Source organism: Bombina bombina, chromosome 5, assembly GCF_027579735.1.
Source record: "Bombina bombina isolate aBomBom1 chromosome 5, aBomBom1.pri, whole genome shotgun sequence".
NCBI classification, from domain to species: Eukaryota; Metazoa; Chordata; class Amphibia; order Anura; family Bombinatoridae; genus Bombina; species Bombina bombina.
In genome coordinates this window covers 470,119,084-470,144,433 of record NC_069503.1, presented here as the reverse complement: position 1 = coordinate 470,144,433, position 25,350 = coordinate 470,119,084, and the positions used below count along the sequence as shown (strand labels likewise).

Genomic DNA, 25,350 nt, shown 5'->3' with positions numbered 1-25,350 from the left:
TGAGAGAAATCTCTCTAATTCCTTTTTTACCTTTATATATCTGTTTTTTTTTCTTCATGTATTAACAGGGTTTTCATGCTGTAGTGAACTTGCTCTTGTAGTCCTTTTATTGCCTTTCTGGAGAGATCTCCAAAGTTTTAAATCCTAACTAGTTTCAATTGGTGACTTTAAATTGATGTCAGAAGATCATTTAGCAGAATTTGTGATCAATTCTTTATAAGTAAAATATGGAAGATGTATAAAGCACCCTAACACTAAATTGTATAAGTTAAATATAAGTTAAGGTGTTCATGATGAGGCTTAAAAGATTAATTTAATACAACAAATTTCAATACAATGATATAAAAACAATAAAATAATAAAACAATTATATATATATATCCTATATTATAAAAGGCCAAGTGTTTGTCTGAAGCCGTCATGCGCAGTAGAGACAAACACTTGGCCTTGAGATAGGGAGCGCGAGGTACACAGCAAGCAGCTGTGAGATAGGGAGCGCGAGGTACACAAACAGCTGTGAGGTCTGGGGAGCGCGAGGTAAGCTGATTGAAACAGCCTGTGGCAAGAGATATGGAGCGCGCTCCCCAGACCTCATAGCTGTTTGTGGCCGACGGGAGCGTTGCGATGGGGGCGTGACCGGGCGTCGCGAGGGGCGTGGCCGGGCGGGTGTTGCCGCGATGGGGCGTGGCCGGGCGGGGTCCCGTGATGTGAAGACAGAGCCAGAGAGGGAGCAGGAGAGGGGGGAGAAGGGCCAAAGAGGGGGGGAGAGAGCCAAAGGGGGGGGAGAGCCAAAGAGAAGGGGGGGAGAGAGAGCCAAAGAGATGGGGGGGAGAGCCAAAGAGAAGGGGGGGAGAGAGAGCCAAAGAGAAGGGGGGGGGGAGAACCAAAGAGAAGGGGGGGAGAGCCAAAGAGGGGGGAGAGAGAGAGCCAAAGAGGAAAAAGAGCCAAAAAGAAGAGAGAGACAAAGAGGGGGGAGAGAGCCAAAGGGGAGGGGGGAGAGAGCCAAAGGGGGGGGAGAGAGCCAAAGAGAAGGGGGGGGGAGAGCCAAAGAGGGGGGGGAGCCAAAGAGGGGGGAGAGAGAGCCAAAGAGGGGGGGGCAGAGCCAAAGTGGGGGGGGGAGAGCCAAAGAGGGGGGGAGAGCGCCAAAGAGGGGGGAGAGAACAAAAGAGGGGGGAGAGAGCCAAAGAGGAGACAGAGAGAGCAAAAGAGGGGAGGGAGCCAAAGGGGAGGGGAGAGCCAAAGAGGGGGGAGAGAGAGAGCCAAAGAGGAAAGAGAGCCAAAGAGGAGAGAGAGCAAAAGAGGGGAGAGAGCCAAAACGGGGGGAGAGAGAGCCAAAGGGGGGGGAGAGCCAAAGGGGGGGGGAGGAGAGAGCCAAAGGGGGGGGAGGAGAGAGCCAAAGGGGGGGAGGAGAGAGCCAAAGGGGGGGGGGAGAGAGCCAAAGAAGGGGAGAGAGAGAGCCAAAGAGGAGAGAGAGCAAAAGAGGAGAGAGAGCCAAAGAGGGGGGGGGGGCAAAGAGGGGGGGGAGAGCCAAAGAGGGGGGAGAGAGAGCAAAAGAAAGGAGGGAGAGAGCCAAAGAGGGGAGAGAGAGAGAGCAAAAGAGGGGAGAGAGAGCAAAAGAGGGGAGACAGAGAACAAAGGAGAGGGGGGAGAGAAAGCAAAAGAGAGGGGGGAAGAGAGAGCAAAAGAGAGGGGGAGAGAGCAAGGGGTGGGACCGCTGTACTGCAAAAAATGGCCCGTGTATACGGGCTTTAGTACTAGTTTATATATATATATATATATATATATATATATATATATATATATATATATATATAAACAGTGGTACAATATGGATGGGAAATCCCAGATCGAATAAAATCCAATAAATATCCAATTAATCTCTAACAAAAATAAAGTGTCCAAAATGTCCCAACTTTGTGTCAATAAGTCACTAGATATAGTCTTTGGATCCAAAATAGATGATGCTGAAGCTGATGTGGTGGGATGAAGAAGGTGAAAAAATCAAGAATATGTTAAAAAATGAAAAAATTCTGAAAAATGTGAAAAAATTGTGATAATTGTAAATAACAAAAAGCCCAAAAATTACACAAATCCTCCAAATGTGATCCTAGTAGTAGTCTGTGTCTTTAAAATTAGTGTAGAAGTGTCCTATAAAAAATAAAATAACATAGTGTAGACCATACAAATTAAAATGGAATTATTGAAAATGTGCTTACCCACTGTCGACGCGTTTCGGCCCCTGCAAGGCCTTTTTCAAGACATACATTTGATTAACACAAATCGTCTTATATAGGGTAAGCAATAAAACATTTTGGCGCCAAAACCATCACTTTTTGGACCACCCACTTCCTGTTTGGGATGTATTGTGGGAAAGAAACCTTAAATGTGTGAAAAAAGCCTTAAATTCTGAAATAATTTTTTGGAAGGTCATATTTCATTTATATGTATAATCAGTTGTCAAAAACATTTATTTAAAATATCTATTTTAGATTTTTTCAGTGTTGATATCGTGGCTGTTTTTTACTGATGACATCACTTCCGGTTTCGTTAATACCGGAAGTGTGCCAACCAGTTATTATAGTATAGGGATAAGTGAATACCAAGATGAATGATACCAGACCGTTACTATCAGCCGGAAGTGTGATAATGACATCACTTCCGGTTTCGGTTGTCCATTGTGAAACCTATATATTTAAGTTAAACATCTTATATGAAGCTGACATCATTCATATTAACCAGTTCGTAATCTTTCAGTTACCAGTTGAGGTGTTTAGTACACCATAGGCTAGGAGACCGCCAGACCGCCTGACATTGAAATCATCAAACCGGATGTTTTGAAACGTCACTTCCGGTTACGGCTAATTGGATTATATTGTCAACCGGAAGTGACGTCACTTCCGGTTACGGATGGCCAATATTAGTATACAATATCTCTCTGTGACAATATGACATAAACATAACTTAGGGGAATGATAGTAATATTAATAAGAGACATTAGTTAGAGACAATAGTTAAACCGGAAGTGTTAAAAACGTCACTTCCGGTTTCTAACCACAATATGTTATAACAAATCTGACAATCTAATTAGTTTAATTTGATAACAGGGTGCAAACATTGCTTAACATAATAAACTCACATATATTTGGATAAAAAGTCTATAATAAAATCTGTTAATATAAACCATACCATATGTGAAACCATGTATAAAAACATAACCAGGATGGTTTTACACTGTTTGATTTGACATTAATATTAAGTGGAAGTATAACAATATATGCAGAATACTGTTTTAATCCTACTAGAGTATGAAAGATAAATGAAATAAATCCACATAAAAAGTAAAATCCACATAAAAAGTACATAGATATTTACTACATCTTGATGCAAACAAATTAAGTAAGATAAAACAAAATAAATTAATTCCCATCACCTGGGATGTAAAAAAATATAAACTGAATTGTTGAGATATCTGCTAAGCGAATGAACTCAGGAAATTGTGAAGCATGTGTAGTACCTAACCATATAAGAATCATATGTGTTCAATAAAACTTCTTAAAAAACTCATAAAAATATATATACAATATATATATATATATATATATATATATATATATATATATTAAATCCGTTATGGGAATGTACCTAAAACTAAGTTCCTAGTCTAAGATTAAAAATAAATTAGTTATCGGTGATGACCAAGGGAAGAGATAAAAACGTATGTCTATAGAAAAGGAAGGAAGTGGAGGGGGGGGGGCATAATGTGTTGACCAATCCATATAAGATCAAATAAATTAGTAGGATTAAACATATAAAATGGGTATAAGTGTAAAGGGACCCACAGGTAAAATTCAATGTTAAAATAGATGGGCTACATCTTCTTTATTATTGAGTCCCTTTGGATGTAAACAGTCTAAGAGAAATATCCATTTGGATTCTGTTGTTAAAAGCTTTTTCTCATGATTTCCACCTCTCCAGTTTTTACTAACTTTTTGGATGCCTGTATATTTCAAGTCTTTGATGTTTCCTTTGTGTACAGTTGAGAAATGTTTATATAGTATAGTGTCCATATTCAATTTCTCTGTTAACAATAGGTGCTCCCTTATCCTATCTTGATGTTTGACCAATATACTGTAGGCCGCATGAGCACTCTATTAAATATGACATTTTTATCTTGGCAGATGCTGTTCCTTATATTGTCATCTTATTGTTTTTAGATTGTCATCTTACTGTAGTATAGCATTTATTTGCTCTTATATGGATTGGTCAACACATTATGCCCCCCTCCACTTCCTCCCTTTTCTATAGACGTACGTTTTTTATCTCTTCCCTTGGTCATCACTGATAACTAATTTATTTTTAATCTTAGACTAGGAACTTAGTTTTAGGTACATTCCCATAACGGACTTAATATATATATATATATATATATATATATATATATATATATATATATATATATATTGTATATATATATATATATATATATATATATATATATATATATATTGTATATATATTTTTATGAGTTTTTTAAGAAGTTTTATTGAGCACATATGATTCTTATATGGTTAGGTACTACACATGCTTCACAATTTCCTGGGTTCATTCGCTTAGCAGATATCTCAACAATTCAGTTTATATTTTTTTACATCCCAGTTGATGGGAATTAATTTATTTTGTTTTATCTTACTTATTTTGTTTGCATCAAGATGTAGTAAATGTCTATGTACTTTTTATGTGGATTTTACTTTTTATGTGGATTTATTTCATTTATCTTCCATACTCTAGTAGGATTGAAACAGTATTCTGCATATATTGTTATACTTCCACTTAATATTAATGTCTAATCAAACAGTGTAAAACCATCCTGGTTATGTTTTTAATGTTTTTATACATGGTTTCACATATTGTATGGTTTATATTAACAGATTTTATTATAGACTTTTTATCCAAATATATGTGAGTTTATTATGTTAAGCAATGTTTGCACCCTGTTATCAAATATTAAACTAATTAGATTGTCAGGTTTGTTATAACATAATGTGGTTAGAAACCGGAAGTGACGTTTTTAGCACTTCCGGTTTGACGTTTTTAACACTTCCAGTTTAACTATTGTCTCTAACTAATGTCTCTTATTAATATTACTATCATTCCCCTAAGTTATGTTTATGTCATATTGTCACAGAGAGGTATTGTATACTAATATTGGCCATCCGTAACCGGAAGCGACGTCACTTCCGGTTGACAATATTACCCAATTAGCCGTAACCGGAAGTGACGTTTCAAAACATCCGGTTTGACGATTTCAATGTCAGGTGGTCTGGCGGTCTCCTAGCCTATGGTGTACTAAACACCTCAACTGGTCACTGAAAGATTACGAACTGGTTAATATCAATGATGTCAGCTCCATATAAGATGTTTAACTTAAATATATAGGATTCACAATGGACAACCGAAACCGGAAGTGTCATTATCACACTTCCGGCTGATAGTAACGGTCTGGTATCATTCATCTTGGTATTCACTTATCCCTATACTATAATAACTGGTTGGCACACTTCCGGTATTAACGAAACCGGAAGTGATGTCATCAGTAAAAAACAGCCACGATATAAACACTGAAAATTTTTAAATCTAAAATAGATATTTTAAATAAATGTTTTTGACAACTGATTATACATATAAATGAAATATGACCTTCCAAAAAAGTATTTCAGAATTTAAGGCTTTTTTCACACATTTAAGGTTTATTTAACTTATACAATGTAGTGTCTTAAGGAGCAAAACTATATATTTGGTTTGACCTGCGACTTATATATATATATATATTACCCAGCCTTCAGGCGCTTTATACATCTTCCATTTTTTATCAGTCTCATTTGAGGCCAGCTAGGAGGCCTCGCGTATAAGGGTATATTCCCGTGGCGCTTAATCTAACCTTTGCTATTTCTTTATCAGTAAAATATCAGGAAAATATATTATTTATAAATTCAAATTTACGTAAGAATCCAGAGTAATTTGTTTTTCTAGTGAGAAAAATGCTGTAATATACGTGTTTAAAACAGCCAGTTAAAAGTAAAAAAGCAGGATTGGTGCATCCCATCAAAAATAAATATGTGGAAGAAAAGGCACTATATTGGATCATTTTATTATTGCACTGTTGCTTGTATAGTTAAATCCACTCCATAGCAGCAATGCTCTACTTGAAACTAGCTTGTTATATCTGTCACCAGCTAGCTTAGAGTAGTGCACTGATGCTCCTGAGGATATGTACATATTCTTTTCAACAAAGGATCCAGATGGAACAAAGAACGTTTTTGTAATAGAAGTGAATTTAAAAGTGTTTTAAAATTATATGGAAGTTAAATTTTACTTTCCTATGCCTTTAAGATTAATTTGTCATTACACAGAACATGATGATTTGAAGAATGTGCACAGTTTAAGGGTTTTAAAAATAATGCATACACAAGAGGGGTCAGCCATGCATTCATCTTGTCTGGGTAGCCAGGAAACAACACTTTCTCTTGTTAAGTGTATTCAGTCCACGGGTCATCCATTACTTATGGGATATATTCTCCTTCCCAACAGGAAGTTGCAAGAGGATCACCCAAGCAGAGCTGCTATATAGCTCCTCCCCTCACATGTCATATCCAGTCATTCTCGTGCAACCCTCAACAAAGTAGGAAGGTCGTGAGAGGAGTGTGGAGTTTTTTACTTAATTATTCTTCAATCAAAAGTTTGTTATTTTAAATGGCACCGGAGTGTGCTGTTTTTCTCTCAGGCAGCATTTAGAAGAAGAATCTGCCTGCGTTTTCTATGATCTTAGCAGAAGTAACTAAGATCCACTGGCTGTTCTCGCACATTCTGAGGAGTGGGGTAACTTCAGAAAAGGGAATAGCGTGCGGGGTCCCCTGCAATTGAGGTATGTGCAGTAAAATATTTTTCTAAGGAATAGAATTGACTAAGAAAATACTGCTGATACCGATGTAATGTAAGTACAGCCTTAAATGCAGTAGTAGCGACTGGTATCAGGCTGATGAATGTATGTGCAGTAAAGTTATTTTCTAAGGAATGGAATTTGACTGAGAAAATACTGTTAATACTGAAGTAATGTATGAGCCTTAACTGCAGTAGAAGCGACTGGTAGCAGGCTTAGTGATAACACTACATAACCTTTAAAATGTATGTTTAAAACGTTTACTGGCATGTTAATCGTTTTGTGTGGTACTTTGGTGGTAAATCTTATTGGGGCATGATTTTTTCCACATGGCTATCGTATATTTCTGCATAGAAATAGTTAACTGAGGTCTCCCACTGTTGTAATATGAGTGGGAGGGGCCTATTTTAGCGTTTTTTTGCGCAGTAACAATTCAGTCACAGTCTTCCTGCTTCTTCCTCCTTGATCCAGGACGTCTCCAGAGAGCTCAGGGGTCTTCAAAATTCATTTTTGAGGGAGGTAATCAGTCACAGCAGACCTGTGACAGTGTGTTAGACTGTGATAAAAACGTTAAATTGTTTAATTGATTATCCGTTTTTGGTATTTAGGGGTTAATCATCCATTTGCTAGTGGGTGCAATACTTTGCTAATTTAATACATTTACTGTGAAAATGTGGTTGCTATAACTGATTTAGTTCATTGTTATTTCAACTGTGACAGTTTTTTTGTGATTCTTAAAGGCGCAGCAGCGTCTTTTATATTGCTTGTAAACTTATTGAAAGTATTTTCCAAGCTTGCTAGCCTCATTGCTAGTCTGTTTAAACATGTCTGACACAGATGAATCTGCTTGTTCACTATGTTTGAAGGCCAATGTGGAGCCCCATAGAAATATGTGTACTAAATGTATTGATGTTACTTTAAATAAAAGTCAATCTTTAGCTGTAAAGAAATTATCACCAGACAACGAGAGGGAAGTTATGCCGCCTAACTCTCCTCACGTGTCAGTACCTTCGCCTCCCGCTCAGGAGGCGCGTGATATTGTGGCGCCAAGTACATCAGAAAGGCCCATACAAATCACTTTGCAAGACATGGCTAATGTTATGACAGAAGTATTATCTAAATTGTCTGAATTAAGAGGCAAGCGCAATAGCTCTGGGCTAAGGACAGAGCGCGCTGATGATGTGAGAGCCATGTCCGATACTGCGTCACAATTTGCAGAACATGAGGACGGAGAGCTTCATTCTGTGGGTGACGGATCTGATCCAGGGAGACTGGATTCAGAGATTTCTAATTTTAAATTTAAGCTTGAGAACCTCCGTGTATTGCTAGGGGAGGTATTAGCGGCTCTGAATGATTGTAACACGGTTGCAATTCCAGAGAAATTATGTAGGCTGGATAGATACTATGCAGTGCCGGTGTGTACTGACGTTTTTCCTATACCTAAAAGGCTTACAGAGATTATTAGCAAGGAGTGGGATAGACCCGGTGTGCCCTTCTCCCCTCCTCCGATATTTAGGAAAATGTTCCCAATAGACGCCACCACACGAGACTTATGGCAGACGGTCCCTAAGGTGGAGGGAGCAGTTTCTACTTTAGTTAAGCGTACCACTATCCCGGTGGAGGATAGTTGTGCTTTTTCGGATCCAATGGATAAAAAATTTGAAGGTTACCTTAAGAAAAGGTTTTATCTTACAGCCCCTTGCATGCATTGCACCTGTCACTGCTGCGGCGGCATTCTGGTTTGAGTCTCTGGAAGAGGCCATTCGCACAGCTCCATTGGATGAGATTATGGACAAGCTTAAAGCACTTAAGCTAGCTAACGCATTTGTTTTGGATGCCGTTGTACATTTAACCAAACTAACGGCTAAGAACTCCGGATTCGCCATCCAGGCGCTCAGAGCGCTATGGCTTAAATCCTGGTCAGCGGACGTGACTTCTAAATCTAAATTGCTTAATATTCCTTTCAAAGGGCAGACCTTATTCGGGCCCGGCTTGAAAGAAATTATTGCTGACATTACTGGAGGTAAGGGTCATACTCTTCCTCAGGACAGGGCCAAATCTAAGGCCAAACAGTCTAATTTTCGTGCCTTTCGTAACTTCAAGGCAGGAGCAGCATCAACTTCCTCCGCTCCAAAACAGGAAGGAACTGTTGCTCGTTACAGATAGGGTTGGAAAGCTAACCAGTCCTGGAACAAGGGCAAGCAGGCCAGAAAGCCTACTTCTGCCCCTAAGACAGCATGAAGAGAGGACCCCCTATCCGGAAACGGATCTAGTGGGGGGCAGACTTTCTCTCTTCGCCCAGGCTTGGGCAAGAGATGTCCAGGATCCCTGGGCGTTGGAGATCATATCTCAGGGATATCTTCTGGACTTCAAAGCTTCTCCTCCACAAGGGAGATTTCATCTTTCAAGGTTATCAGCAAACCAAATAAAGAAAGAGGCATTTCTACGCTGTGTACAAGACCTCTTAGTAATGGGGGTGATCCACCCAGTTCCGCGGACGGAACAAGGGCAAGGATTTTACTTAAATCTGTTTGTGGTTCCCAAGAAAGAGGGAACCTTCAGACCAATATTGGACCTAAAAATCTTAAACAAATTCCTAAGAGTTCCATCATTCAAAATGGAAACTATTCGAACCATCCTACCCATGATCCAAGAGGGTCAGTATATGACCACAGTGGACTTAAAGGATGCCTACCTTCACATACCGATTCACAAAGATCATTATCGGTACCTGAGATTTGCCTTTCTAGACAGGCACTACCAGTTTGTAGCTCTTCCCTTCGGGTTAGCTACGGCCCCGAGAATTTTTACAAAGGTTCTGGGCTCACTTCTGGCGGTACTAAGACCGCGAGGCATAGCGGTAGCTCCGTACCTAGACGACATTCTGATACAAGCGTCAAGTTTTCAAATTGCCAAGTCTCATACAGAGATAGTTCTGGCATTTCTGAGGTCACATGGGTGGAAAGTGAACGTGGAAAAGAGTTCTCTATTACCACTCACAAGGGTTCCCTTCTTGGGGACTCTTATAGATTCTATAGAGATGAAAATTTACCTGACGGAGTCCAGGTTGTCAAAGCTTCTAAATGCTTGCCGTGTCCTTCATTCCATTCCACCATTTCCGCTGCTCCCTCGACTGATTGCCAAGATCAAACAGGAGAGAGCATCAGTGATTCTGATAGCGCCTGCGTGGCCACGCAGGACCTGGTATGCAGACCTAGTGGACATGTCGTCCTGTCCACCATGGTCTCTGCCTCTGAGGCAGGACCTTCTAATTCAGGGTCCTTTCAACCATCCAAATCTAATTTCTCTGAGGCTGACTGCATGGAGATTGAACGCTTGATTCTATCAAAGCGTTGCTTCTCGGAGTCGGTTATTGATACCCTAATACAGGCTCGGAAACCTGTTACCAGAAAAATTTAACATAAGATATGGCGTAAATATTTGTATTGGTGTGAATCCAAGAGTTACTCATGGAGTAAGGTTAGGATTCCTAGGATATTGTCCTTTCTACAAGAGGGTTTAGAAAAGGGCTTATCCGCTAGTTCGTTAAAGGGACAGATTTCTGCTCTGTCTATTCTTTTACACAAACGTCTGGCAGAGGTTCCAGACGTTCAGGCTTTTTGTCAGGCTTTGGCTAGGATTAAGCCTGTGTTTAAGACTGTTGCTCCGCCGTGGAGGTTAAACTTAGTTCTTAAAGTTCTTCAAGGTGTTCCGTTTGAACCCCTTCATTCCATTGATATTAAGCTGTTATCTTGGAAAGTTCTATTTTTGATGGCTATTTCCTCGGCTCGAAGAGTCTCTGAGTTATCTACCTTACATTGTGATTCTCCTTATCTGATTTTCCATTCAGACAAGGTAGTTCTGCGTACTAAACCTGGGTTCTTACCTAAGGTAGTTTCTAACAGGAATATCAATCAAGAGATTGTTGTTCCATCATTATGTCCTAACCCTTCTTCAAAGAAGGAAAGACTTTTGCATAATCTGGACATAGTCTGTGCCCTGAAGTTCTATTTACAGGCAACTAAAGATTTTCGTCAAACTTCTTCCCTGTTTGTCGTTTACTCTGGACAGAGGAGAGGTCAAAAAGCTTTGGCTACCTCTCTCTCCTTTTGGCTTCTTAGCATAATACGTTTAGCCTATGAGACTGCTGGACAGCAGCCCCCTGAAAGAATTACAGCTCATTCCACTAGAGCTGTGGCTTCCACATGGGCCTTCAAGAACGAGGCCTCTGTTGAACAGATTTGCAAGGCTGCGACTTGGTCTTCGCTTCATACCTTTTCAAAATTTTACAAATTTGACACTTTTGCTTCTTCAGAGGCTGTTTTTGGGAGAAAGGTGCTACAGGCTGTGGTTCCTTCCGTTTAAAGTTCCTGCCTGGTCCCTCCCATCATCCGTGTACTTTAGCTTTGGTATTGGTATCCCATAAGTAATGGATGACCCGTGGACTGAATACACTTAACAAGAGAAAACATAATTTATGCTTACCTGATAAATTTATTTCTCTTGTAGTGTATTCAGTCCACGGCCCGCCCTGTCTTTTTGAGGCAGATCTAAATTTTAATTAAAACTCCAGTCACCACTGCACCCTATAGTTTCTCCTTTCTTATCTTGTTTCGGTCGAATGACTGGATATGACATGTGAGGGGAGGAGCTATATAGCAGCTCTGCTTGGGTGATCCTCTTGCAACTTCCTGTGGGAAGGAGAATATATCCCATAAGTAATGGATGACCCGTGGACTGAATACACTACAAGAGAAATACATTTATCAGGTAAGCATAAATTATGTTTTTTACTGATGTGGGCTTCTATCTTTCTATTGATTAGCTGAAAAGACATAATTGTTTGCCAGAGTTATGGTATCAACATTTCCAGCTTCACAAATTAAAATTAAAATCTAAAGCTGAAAAACTCTATAATCTATTGAGATTGAGTGATTAAGCAATAACATAAATTTAGCAGGTCCTCAGAATAAAAATATGGGAACCACTCTCAAACCTGATGCTAGAACAAGACATCAGGAAACATACACATCAGCTGCCTCTGCAGAGTTATGTTAACAACACCATTATTATTTTTTTGTGAAATTAATTTAGTTGTTTCTCTTCTGATATCTTACCCCATAATGGGAAGTTAGCTGCCTGTTTCTCTTCTGATATCTTCTTAGTAATGGTAATGGGAAGTTAGTTGTTTCTCTTCTGATAGATACTCAGTAATGGTAATGGGAAGTTAGTGGTTTCTCTTCTGATATCTTCTCAGTAATGGTAATGGGAAGTTAGTTGTTTCTCTTCTGATAGATACTCAGTAATGGTAATGGGAAGTTAGTTGTTTCTCTTCTGATAGCTACTCAGTAATGGGAAGTTAGTTGTTTCTCTTCTGATAGATACTCAGTAATGGTAATGGGAAGTTAGTTGTTTCTCTTCTGATATCTTCTCAGTAATGGTAATGGGAAGTTAGTTGTTTCTCTTCTGATATCTTCTCAGTAATGGTAATGGGAAGTTAGTTGTTTCTCTTCTGATAGATACTCGGTAATGGTAATGGGAAGTTAGTTGTTTCTCTTCTGATATCTTCTCAGTAATGGTAATGGGAAATTAGTTGTTGTTTCTCTTCTGATATCTTCTCAGTAATAGTAATGGGAAGTTAGTTGTTACTCTTCTGATAGCTACTTAGTAATGGTAATGGGAAGTTAGTTGTTTCTCTTCTGATAGCTACTTAGTAATGGTAATGGGAAGTTAGTTGTTTCTCTTCTGATAGCTACTTAGTAATGGTAATGGGAAAATAGTTGTTTCTCTTCTGATAGCTACTTAGTAATGGTAATGGGAAGTTAGTTGTTTCTCTTCTGATAGCTACTTAGTGATGGTAATGGGAAGTTAGTTGTTTCTCTTCTGATAGCTACTTAGTAATGGTAATGGGAAGTTAGTTGTTTCTCTTCTGATAGCTACTTAGTAATGGTAATGGGAAGTTTAGTTGTTTCTCTTCTGATAGATACTCAGTAATGGTAATGGGAAGTTAGTTGTTTCTCTTCTGATAGCTACTCAGTAATGGTAATGGGAAGTTAGCTCAAAAACAGCACAAGGTAACACTCAAAAGGATAACTTTTATTAGCACAAGAGCAACGTTTCGGGGCTCCTGCCCCTTTGTCAAGCTAACAACATATGTTAAAACACAGAAATTTATTACAATTCTCTAAAAATGGGTGACCAGTCATCAAAGGTTAAGGGCCATGTGCAACATATCCTACTTACACCACTGCATAAATTAAACCCCCAAGATAACTTATTAGCACAAGAGCGATGCTTCGGGGCTCCTGCCATTTTGTCAAACTAACAACATATTAAAACACAGAAATGCACACCACTGCATAAATTAAACCCCCATTCTTATAAGATATATTGAACACCCAATTGAAAACAGACGGCTAGATTACGAGTTTTGCGTTATGAGTGAAAAAGCATCATTCTGGCTCTTTTTCATTACCGCTGCTATTACGAGTATTGTAGGTATAGCTGAACCACACACTTTTTTGGCCGTCACGCAACGTAACTACTGCACTTTTTAAAAAGTCCTTTTTCAATGGGACTTCCATAGCGCCGGTATTACGAGTTTGCCTGTCTGGCCAAAAAGTGAGCGGTACAGCCCATAACTACAAGATCCATGCCTTAAACTGAAAGTCAGTAGTTATGAGTTTTACACTACAAAGCTGTAACATAAAACTCATAACTAAGTGTTACAAAGTACACTAACACCCATAAACTACCTATTAACCCTTAAACCAAGGCCCTCCCGCATCGCAAACACTAAGATAAAATGATTAACCCCTAATCTGCCGCTACGGACATTGCCGCCACTATAATAAACATATTAACCCCTAAACCGCTGCACTCCCGCATTGAAAACACTAGTTAAATATTAACTCCTAATCTGCTGCCCCCAATGTTGCTGCCACTATACTAAAGTTATTAACCCCTAAACCTCTGGCCTCCCACATCACTAAATAAATATATTAACCCCTAACCCTAAGTCTAACTCTAACACCCCTAACTTTAATATTATTAAAATAAATCTAAATAAAACTTACTATTATTACCTAAATAATACCTATTTAAGACTGAATACTTACCTGTAAAATAAACCCTAAGCTAGCTACAATATAACTAATAGTTATATTGTATCTAGCTTATGTTTTATTTTTATTTCACAGCTAAGTTTGTATTTATTTTAACTAGGTAGAATAGTTAGTAAATAGTTATTAACTATTTACTAGCTACCTAGTTAAAATAAATACAAATTTACCTGTAAAATAAAACCTAACCTAAGTTATACTAACACCTAACATTACACCAACATTAAATAAATTACCATAATTAAATACAATTAACTAAATTAACCCCCCCCCACTAAATTACACAAAATAAAAAGAAATGATCAAATATTTAAACTAATTACACCTAATCTAATAGCCCTATCAAAATAAAAAAGCCCCCCCCCCAAAATAAAAAAACCTAGCCTACACTAAACTGCCAATAGCCCTTAAAGGGCCTTTTGCGGGGCATTGTCCCAAAGAAATCGGCTCTTTTACCTGTAAAAAAAAGTACAAACAACCCCCCAACAGTAAAACCCACCACCCACACAACCAACCCCCCCAAATAACCTACCTAAAAAAAACTAAGCTCACTATTGCACTGAAAAGGGCATTTGGATGGGCATTGCCCTTAAAAGGGTATTTAGCTCTTTTACATTGCCCAAAGTCCCTAATCTAAAAATAAAACCCACCCAATAAACCATTAAAAAAACCTAACACTAACCCCCGAAGATCCACTTACAGTTTTTGAAGACCGGACATCCATCCTGAACGAAGCCGGGAGAAGTCTTCATCCAAGCGGCAAGAAGTCTTCATCCAAGCGGCAAGAAGTCGTCCTCCAGGCGGGCAGAAGTCTTCATCCAGACGGCATCTTCTATCTTCATCCTTCCAACGCAGAGCGGCTCCATCTTCAAGACATCCGGCGCGGAGCATCCTCTTCTTTCGAATCCTCTTGAAGAATGAAGGTTCCTTTAAATTAAGTCATCCGAGATGGCGTCCCTTGAATTCCGATTGGCTGAATTCTATCAGCCAATCGGAATTAAAGGGTAAAAAATCCTATTGGCTGATGCAATCAGCCAATAGGATTGAGCTTCAATCCTATTGGTTGATCCAATCAGCCAATAGGATTGAGCTCACATTCTATTGGCTGTTCCAATCAGCCAATAGAATGCAAGCTCAATCCTATTGGCTGATTGGCTTCATTGAGGACTTCTGCCCGCTAGGATGAAGACTTCTCCCGGCTTGATGAGGATGGATGTCCGGTCTTCAAAAACTGTAAGTGGATCTTCGGGGGTTAGTGTTAGGTTAGATTAGGGGTTTGGGCAACGAAAAAGAGCTAAATACCCTTTTAAGGGCAATGCCCATCCAAATGCCCTTTTCAGGGCAATGGGGAGCTTAGGTTTTTTACATAGGATTTTATTCGGGGGGTTTGGTTGTGTGGGTGGTGGGTTTTACTGTTGGGGGGTTGTTTGTATTTTTTTTTCTCTTACTAGGTGTATTCAGTCCAAGGATTCATCCTTACTTGTGGGATATTATCAATCCCTACAGGAAGTGGCAAAGAGAGCACACAGCAAAGCTGTCCATATAGCTCCCCTCAGGCTCCGCCCCCCCAGTCATTCTCTTTGCCGCTCTAACAAGTAGCATCTCCACTGGAGGGTAAAGAGTATGTGGTGTTAGATTTGTAGTTTTTCTTTCTTCAATCAAGAGTTTGTTATTTTAAAATAGTGCCGGTTTGTACTATTTACTCTGAGGCAGAAAGTGATGAAGATTTCTGCTGAGAGGAAAAAGATTTTAGCATGATGTAACTAAAATCCATTGCTGCTCCCACACCGGACTGTTGAGTACTGGAGAAATTCAGTTGGGGGGAACAGTTTGCAGGCTTAACTGCTTAAGGTATGCTCAGTCATTTATTTCTAACAAGACCCGGTAATGCTAGAAGACTGAAAGAAATCCCCATGAGGGAAGGTAAGCCATTTTCTGAGACGCAGTATAGAAGAATGGCTTCAGTTAAGGGCTTAAATACTGGTAGACACTGTGATGGGCTAAATCGATTATTTTATTAATGGAATCTTATATTTATTCAAGTGTTTGAAACATTGTAAACACTTTTGTTTTTTTTTATTACACCTGGCATATTAGTAGACGCCTAGTCTGACTCAGGAAGGCCCCATAACTCTGGACTGAAGAGGGAGGGGGCCTCATTTTTGCGCCTCAGTTGCGCAGTTGATTTTCAAAACAGCTTCATGCAGCTTCACGTGTAGAGTCCTGTGAGTGCAGGAGGACATCAAGGAGGCTTATATTTCTGCTACAAATAACCCTAAGGGAAGGTAGGGCCGCAGCAAAGACTGTGGCACCGTGCTGTAGTGTGTTAAACCGGTTATTTACTGTAATTTGCTCCGGTTTGGTCAATAAGGGGTTAATTGATTTGAAAATTTGTGTGCAATCATTTCAAAGCATTAGGATCATGTGGTGAAATTTTCATAAAGATTGAATGTTTTTTGGTGATTTGGAAAAAAGTGTGTGCTTTTTATTATTTAAAGACACAGTAACGTTTTTTCAAAAAGTGAATTTTTCTGTATTGTAGTGCTGTATAAGTCTGTCAAACATGTCTGAGACGTCAGATAGACCCTGCTCTTTATGTTTAAAAGCCATGGCGGTACCCCCATTGCATTTATGTGTAAAGTGTGCTAAAACGTCTAAGTATTTTAAAGACCATCCAGTGACACTTCAAAATGTAGCCCAAGATGATTCTATAACAGAGGGTAATGAGGATAGTCCTTCTTCCTCTCCCCATGTGTCGACACCAGTTACGACCGCACAAGCGATGCCTAGTACTTCTAGCGCGTTGGCCCCTATTACTTTACAACAATTAGCAGCAGTAATGGATAATTCCCTTGCAGAATTTTTATCCAAACTGCCAGTTTTTCCAAGAAAGCGTGATAGCTCAGTTTTAAATACAGAGGATGAGCAATCAGACGCTGTGGATAATTTATCTGTAGTACCCTCACAAAACTCAGAAGTAGCAGTGAGGGAAGGTCTGTCTGAGGGAGAAATTTCAGATACAGGAAAAGTTTCTCAGCGGGCAGATTCAGATTCCTTAGCGTTTAAATTTAAGCTGGAACACCTCCGCGTCCTGCTTAAGGAGGTTTTAGCTACGCTGGATGATTGTGACCCCATGGTGGTCCCTGAAAAATTGTGTAAAATGGACAGGTTTTTAGAGGTCCCTGTATACACTGAGGCATTTCCGATCCCAAAGAGGGTGGCGGATATTGTGACTAAGGAGTGGGAGAGACCAGGTGTACCCTTTGTTCCCCCACCTATCTTTAAGAAAATGTTCCCCATAAACGACCCCAGGCGGAACGCGTGGCAGACGGTCCCTAAGGTAGAGGGGGCTGTTTCAACACTTGCTAAGCGTACAACTATACCAATAGAGGACAGTTGTGCCTTCAAAGATCCTATGGATAAAAAATTGGAAGGATTGCTGAAGAAAATTTTTGTTCAGCATGGTTTTCTGCTTCAACCAATTGCCTGCATCATTCCTGTAACTACTGCAGCGGCTTTTTGGTTTGAGGCCCTGGAGGAGTCACTCCAGAGGGAGACTTCATACGATGAGGTCATGGATAGAATTCATGCCCTAAAGCTGGCTAATTCTTTTATCACTGATGCCGCTTTCCAGTTAGCTAAACTAGCGGCGAAAAACTCAGGTTTTGCCATTATGGCGCGAAGAGCGCTTTGGCTCAAGTCATGGTCGGCGGATGTGTCGTCCAAAAAAAACCTGTTAAATATTCCCTTCAAGGGGAAGACCCTTTTCGGCCCAGAGCTGAAAAGAAATTATTTCAGATATCACGGGGGGCAAGGGACATGCCCTCCCACAAGATAGGCCGTTTAAGGCTAAAAACAAGGCTAATTTTTGCTCCTTTCGCAACTTCAGGAGCGGACCTGCTTCAACCTCCGCTGTCGCAAAGCAAGATAACGCTTCCCAGCCGAAAGCAACCTGGAAACCCTTGCAGGGCTGGAATAAGGGTAAACAGGCCAAGAAGCCTGCTCCTGCTACCAAGACAGCATGAAAGGGTAGCCCCCGATCCGGGACCGGATCTAGTAGGGGGCAGATTTTCTCTCTTTGCTCAGGCTTGGGCAAGAGACGTTCCGGATCCCTGGGCATTGGATATAGTTGCTCAGGGGTACCTTCTAGAATTCAAGGATTCCACATTTCTCGTTTGTCTTCAGACCAAACAAAGAAACAGGCGTTCTTACACTGTGTAGAAGATCTCCTAAAAATGGGAGTAATACACCCAGTTCAGATTGCAGAACAAGGACTGGGCTTTTACTCAAACCTGTTCGTAGTTCCCAAAAAGGAGGGAACTTTCAGGCCAATCCTGGATCTAAAGATTCTAAACAAATTCCTCAGAGTTCCGTCTTTCAAGATGGAAACCATTCGGACAATCTTGCCGATGATCCAGGAAGGTCAATATATGACTACCGTGGATCTAAAGGATGCGTACCTACATATTCCTATCCACGATTGTCACGACAGATGCCAGCCTGTTAGGCTGGGGTGTGGTCTGGTACTCCCTGAAGGCTCAGGGTTTATGGTCTCGGGAAGAATCTCTTCTCCCGATAAACATTTTGGAGCCGAGAGTGATATTCAACACGCTCCAGGCATGGCCTCACCTAGCGGAGGCCAAATTCATCAGATTTCAGTCGGACAACATCACGACTGTAGCGGACATCAATCATCAGGGAGGAATAAAGAGTTCCCTAGCGATGAAGGAAGTATCCAAGATCATCAAATGGGCGGAGGATCACTCCTGCCATCTATCTGCAATTCACATCCCAGGGGTAGACAACTGGGAGGCGGATTTTCTAAGTCGTCAGACTTTTCATCCGGGGGTGTGGGAACTCCACCCGGAGGTTTTTGTTCAGCTGACCCAGCTATGGGGCATTCCAGAATTGGATCTGATGGCGTTTCGTCGGAACACCAAACTTCCCCTTTACGGATCGAGATCCAGGATTCCCAAGGCGACATTGATAGATGCTTTAATAGCGCCTTGGTCATTCAGTCTAGCTTATGTCTTTCCACGTTTCCTCTTCTCCCTCGGCTAATAGCCAGAATCAAACAGGAGAAGGCTTTGGTAATTCTGATAGCGCCTGCGTGGCCACGCAGGACTTGGTATGCAGACCTAGTGGACATGTCATTGGTCCCACCTTGGAAACTGCCATTGAGGCAGGATCTTCTAATTCAAGGTCCTTTCAAGCATCCAAATCTAGTTTCTCTGCAACTGACTGCTTGGAGATTGAACGCTTAATCCTATCTAAGCGTGGGTTCTCTGAATCAGTTATAGACACTCTGATACAGGCCAGAAAGCCTGTCACCAGGAAAATTTACCATAAGATATGGCGGAAATATCTTGGTTGGTGTGAATCCAAGGGTTACTCGTGGAGTAAGGTTAGGATTCCAAGAATACTAGCTTTTCTCCAAGAAGGATTGGAGAAAGGTCTGTCAGCTAGTTCCTTAAAGGGACAGATATCTGCTCTGTCCATTCTGTTACATAAGCGCCTGGCAGCTGTACCAGACGTTCAGGTGTTTGCACAGGCCCTAGTTAGAATCAAGCCTGTTTACAAGTCTGTGGCTCCTCCTTGGAGTCTAAATTTAGTTCTTTCAGTTCTTCAAGGGGTTCCGTTTGAACCTTTACATTCCATAGATATTAAGTTTTTATCTTGGAAAGTTTTGTTTTTAGTAGCCATTTCTTCTGCTCGAAGAGTTTCTGAATTGTCTGCTTTGCAGTGTGATTCACCCTATCTGGTGTTCCATGCAGATAAGGTTGTTTTGCGTACCAAACCTGGTTTTCTTCCAAAAGTGGTTTCTAATAAGAATATTAACCAGGAAATTATTGTTCCTTCTCTGTGTCCTAATCCAGTTTCTAGGAAGGAACGACTCTTACACAATCTTGACGTGGTTAGTGCTTTAAAATTCTATTTAAAAGCAACTAAAGATTTCAGACAAACATCATCCTTGTTTGTCGTCTATTCTGGTAAGAGGAGAGGTCAGAAAGCGACTGCTACCTCTCTTTCCTTTTGGCTGAATAGCATTACCCGATTGGCTTATGAGACTGCTGGACAGCAGCCTCCCGAGCGAATTACAGCTCATTCCACCAGAGCTGTGGCTTCCACTGGGCTTTCAAGAATGAGGCTTCTGTTGAACAGATTTGTAAGGCAGCGACTTGGTCTTCACTGCATACATTCGCCAAATTTTACAAATTCGATACTTTTGCTTCTTCGGAGGCTATTTTTGGGAGAAAGGTTTTGCAAGCAGTGGTGCCTTCCGTTTAGGTGACCTGACTTGTTCCCTCCCTTCATCCGTGTCCTAAAAGCTTTGTTATTGGTATCCCACAAGTAAGGATGAATCCGTGGACTGAATACACCTAGTAAGAGAAAACAGAATTTATGCTTACCTGATAAATTACTTTCTCTTACGGTGTATTCAGTCCACAGCCCGCCCTGACATTTAAGTCAGGTTCAAATTTAATTTAAAATAACTACAGTCACCACTGCACCCTATGGTTCTCCTTTTTCTCCTAACCGTCAGTCGAATGACTGGGGGGGCGGAGCCTGAGGGGAGCTATATGGACAGCTTTGCTGTGTGCTCTCTTTGCCACTTCCTGTAGGGATTGAGAATATCCCACAAGTAAGGATGAATCCGTGGACTGAATACACCGTAAGAGTAAGTAATTTATCAGGTAAGCATAAATTCTGTTTTTTACAGGTAAAAGAGTCCCCGCAAAAGGCCATTTTAAGGGCTATTGGCAGTTTAGTTTAGGCTAGGTTTTTTTTATTTGGGGGGGGCTTTTTTATTTTGATAGGGCTATTAGATTAGGTGTAATTAGTTTAAATATTTGATCATTTCTTTTTTATTTTGTGTAATTTAGTGTTTATTTTTTTTGTAATTTAGTTAATTGTATTTAATTAATGTAATGTATTTAATTTTAGTGTAATGTTAGGTTTTATTTTACAGGTAACTTTGTATTTATTTTAACTAGGTAGCTAGTAAATAGTTATTTATTTACTAACTAGTCTACCGGTAAGTATTTAGTTTTAAATAGGAATTATTAGTTAATGATAGTAATTTTTATTTAGATTTATTTTTTTTATATTAAAGTTAGGGGTGTTAGGGTTAGACTTAGGTTTAGGGGTTAATATATTTATTTAGTGTTAGTGATGTGGGAGGCCAGAGGTTTATGGGTTAATACTTTTAGTATAGTGGCGGCGGCGACGTTGGGGGCGGCAGATTAGGGGTTAATAAATTTATGTAGGTGGCGGCGACATTGGGGGCGGCAGATTAGGGTTTAATAAGTGTAGGTAGGTGGCCGCAATGTCGAGGGCGGCATATTAGGGGTTAATAAGTGTAATGTAGGAGTCAGCGATGTCGGGGGCGGCAGATTAGGGTTGTTTAGACTCAGGGTTTATATTACGATGTTAGGTGTAAACATAAATTTTCTTTCCCTATAGGAATCAATGGGGCTGCGTTACGGAGCTTTACGCTCCTTTATTGCAGGTGTTAGGCTTTTTTTTACCCGGCTCTCCCCATTGATATCTACGGGGAAATTGTGCACGAGCACGTAAAACCAGCTCAAAGCAGTGCTGGTATTTGAGTGCGGTATGGAGCTGAACTCTACCATATTGCCCGCTAACGCCAGGTTTTTGCAAACCTGTAATAGCAGCGCTATTAAAGGTGAGCGGTGTAAATAACTTGCAAGTTATTACCGAGCCGCTCATAACGCAAAACTCGTAATCTGGCCGAAAGAGAGTAAAACGCGGCACCATTTTTTTTATATATTCACATAAGGGGAAGGCTCAACTTGAGATTCCTTAATAAATGTCAGTAGATGTTTTCTTGTTTAAATCAATGGGAGTAAATTAAAGTCTCTATTAAGGCCTATAGGGAACATGGAGTTTAATTTCCAAATGAAATGCAGTGAAGGGCTTCAAACAAGATAAAAATAGAACTATTAAGTCAGCTGAAAAGGGCGGAGCCCTGATTGCCATGGACACTGATGAGAACACATCTGTCTGCAAAAGATTACTGTTATTTATTACCATTTTCAGATTTGTTTGTGAAACCTACAGACCACAAAATACTTTATTGCATAGAAATAGCTTTAATCCACAAAGAATCTTTAGGAGTGTTCCGAAGTCGCAACTTATGCGAATAGATATAATTGTCTTTGAGTCTGAGGTGAAGCAGGAAAGGTAAAATCAAATAAAAAAGTTTATAAAAAGAGGCTATAATAGACATGAGTTGCAGAATATTAAAAATTAGTTAAATAATCCTACTTTTAAATATGGGGATTTAGGGCCTACTAGAATGACCTTTGTGAGTACCTATAATACAATCAGTAATAAAATGTATGGGATTATTAAAAATAATTGGTTTCTGAAATGAGACACATGTCCTGAGATACAGGAGTTTAGGGATCTCCCTAGGGCCTCTTATAGTAAGGGGAATACTATAGGTAGAAGAATGGTACATGCCCTATATACAAATCCTCACAATGCCCAAAATCAACCTTTCTTTGGTCCACCAAAGCATGGTACTTTCCCATGTTTGGGTTGTGCCCAATGTAACAGTGTCACTAAAGGTGGTGTTATCTCCTACCCCTATACAGGGTAAAAATTCAAAATTCCTGGTTACTATACTTGCAATTCCACATAATTGGTTTATGCATTAAAATACACATGTGGGCTCCTTTATGTAGGTGAGACCACCCAAAAAATAAAAGATCGGATTTGATAACACAAATCTACAATAAGAAATAAAGCTACAGGTGACCTTCCAGTACCAGCACATTTTATAGAAATGGGTCATCAGGCTAATCAGCTTAGGTTCATAGTTATAGATAGTGCTAGAAAAAAATCTTGAGGTGGCAATAGAGCTAAGGGTTTGTTATATAAGCAAGCCAAGGGGATTTAGAAATTAAGCTCCATGTTCCCTAAAGGCCTTATTAGAGACTCCCATTCATTTGAACAAGAAAAAAAAATCTGACTTTACTCACGGTATCTCTAGTTAAGCCTTCCCCTTATGTGGACATATATTTATATTTTTATTGCATTGTGTGGCTGTTTTAGGGTCCCAGGTATTGGAAAGGACCTTGACGTGGTACCTGGGCTTGTCCCATTTAGCCAGATGCGGTAACTAACCTTTCTATTTTTGCTTTTAATCTTGGCTGAGAGCTTGCTAGTGAGTGCAGGGTTTTCTCTGTGTGTTGTATTAATTTGTTTTGTAATTTTCCCTATGGTTCTTTCACCCAGACCTGTCTGGGGTTAGCTGCATGTGACTCTGGGGACAGCACAGCTTCTTGTGAGTGCCACCTTCCATGTTTTGTATATGACTGGGTTGATTACATAAGCCTGTGCACCCTTCACTTGTTCCCAGTTTGTTTGGATTGAGAGCTTGCATTGTGTGGCTGTTTTAGGGTCCCAGGTTTTTGGAAAGGACCTTGACGTGGTACCTGGGCTTGTCCCATTTGGCCAGATGCAGTAACCAAGCTTTCCATTTTTGCTTTCAATCTTAGAGAAAACCCTGCACTCACTAGCAAGCTCTCAGCTGTTTGTCGTATTAATTTGTTTTGTAATTTCCCCTATGGTTTTTGCACCCAGACCTGTCTGGGGTTAACTGCCTGTGACTCTGGGGACGGCACAGCTTCTTGTGAGTGCCACTGAGCACCCAGGGCTGAGCATGTTGCAGGATCATGAGATGTGTACCCAGTCTGGTCTAGGAGTGCAGTCCCCTTCCGAGTTTTGTGTGTGTATGTGTGTATATATATATATATATATATATATATATATATATATATATATATATATATATATATATATATAAATGGTGCCTCCTTTTACTCTTTTTGTTTTTAATTGGGTGTTCAATATATCTTATAAGAATGGGGGTTTGATTTATGCAGTGGTGTGCATTTCTGTGTTTTAATATGTTGTTAATTTGACAAAATGGCAGGAGCCCCAAAGCATCGCTCTTGTGCTAATAAGTTATCTTGGGGGTTTAATTTATGCAGTGGTGTAAGTAGGATATGTTGCACATGGCCCTTAACCTTTGATGACTGGTCACCCATTTTTAGAGATTTGTAATAAATTTCTGTGTTTTAATATGTTGTTAGCTTGACAAAAGGGCAGGACCCCCGAAGCATTGCTCTTGTGCTAATAAGTTATCTTTTTGAGTGCTACCTTACTTTGTTTTTTGATGTATTCACTTGGGCCAGTTATGGTGGCCCTGAAGGTATAGCACCACATACAGACTTCTGTTAATAAGTTTACAGAATTCCAATGTACGTGTTCTGATTTATAAGGGAATCTTCCACATAGAATATGTCTGATGCCAGCATAATGTAGAAACCTCTTAATTGTATATTCACTATTTTGTTATATTTTCAATATTGTTTCGTATTTTGCTCGATCATGACTTTTGTTTTTTTATAAAACACACACACACACACACACACACACACACACACACACATACACACACACACACACACACACACACATACACACACACATATATATATATATATATATATAATATCATTCTCACCTTTGCAGTCCCCACCTCCTGTTTCCCATCGTCCTACCCATCTAGATTGTAAATTCCCACGGGAATAGGGCCCTCAATTCCCCCTGTATTTGTCTGTAAAATTTTGTAAAATCGTATTGTTTCTCCATTACCCATGGGCAGCGCTACGGAATCTGTTTGCACTTTATAAATAAAGAATAATAATATAAATATATATATATATATATATATACTCGGTAATGTTAATGGGAAGTTTGTAGTTTCTCTTATGATATATTCTCAGTAATGGTAATGGGAAGTTAGTCGTTTCTCTTATGATATCTTACTCAGTAATATTAATGAGAAGTTAGTTGTTTCTCTTATGATATCTTCTCAGTAATGGTAATGGGAAGTTAGTTGTTTCTCTTCTGATATCTTACTCAGTAATATTAATGAGAAGTTAGTTGTTTCTCTTATGATATCTACTCAGTAATGTTAATGGGAAGTTAATCGTTTCTCTTCTGATATCTTACAGTAATAATGAGACGTTAGTTGTTATCTTCTGATATCTACTCAATAATGTTAATCGGAAGTTAGTTGTCTCTCTTTTGATATCTACTCACTAATGTTAAAGGGAAGGTTGTTGTTTCTTTTCTGATATCTACTCAGTAATGTTAATGGGAAGTTAGTTGTTATCTTCTGATATCTACTCAGTAATGGTAATGGGAAGTTAGTTGTTTCTTTTCTTATATCTTACTCAGTAATGTCAATGGGAA

General features: G+C 39.7%; 1 protein-coding gene across 1 annotated transcript in view; it reads left to right on the top strand.

Annotated features, from left to right (window-relative positions):
• LOC128660480 (palmitoyltransferase ZDHHC11) overlaps positions 1 to 25,350 on the top strand; it is a 238,200-nt gene that overhangs the window by 199,200 nt on the left and 13,650 nt on the right. The gene's annotated exons all lie outside the window — the stretch shown is intronic.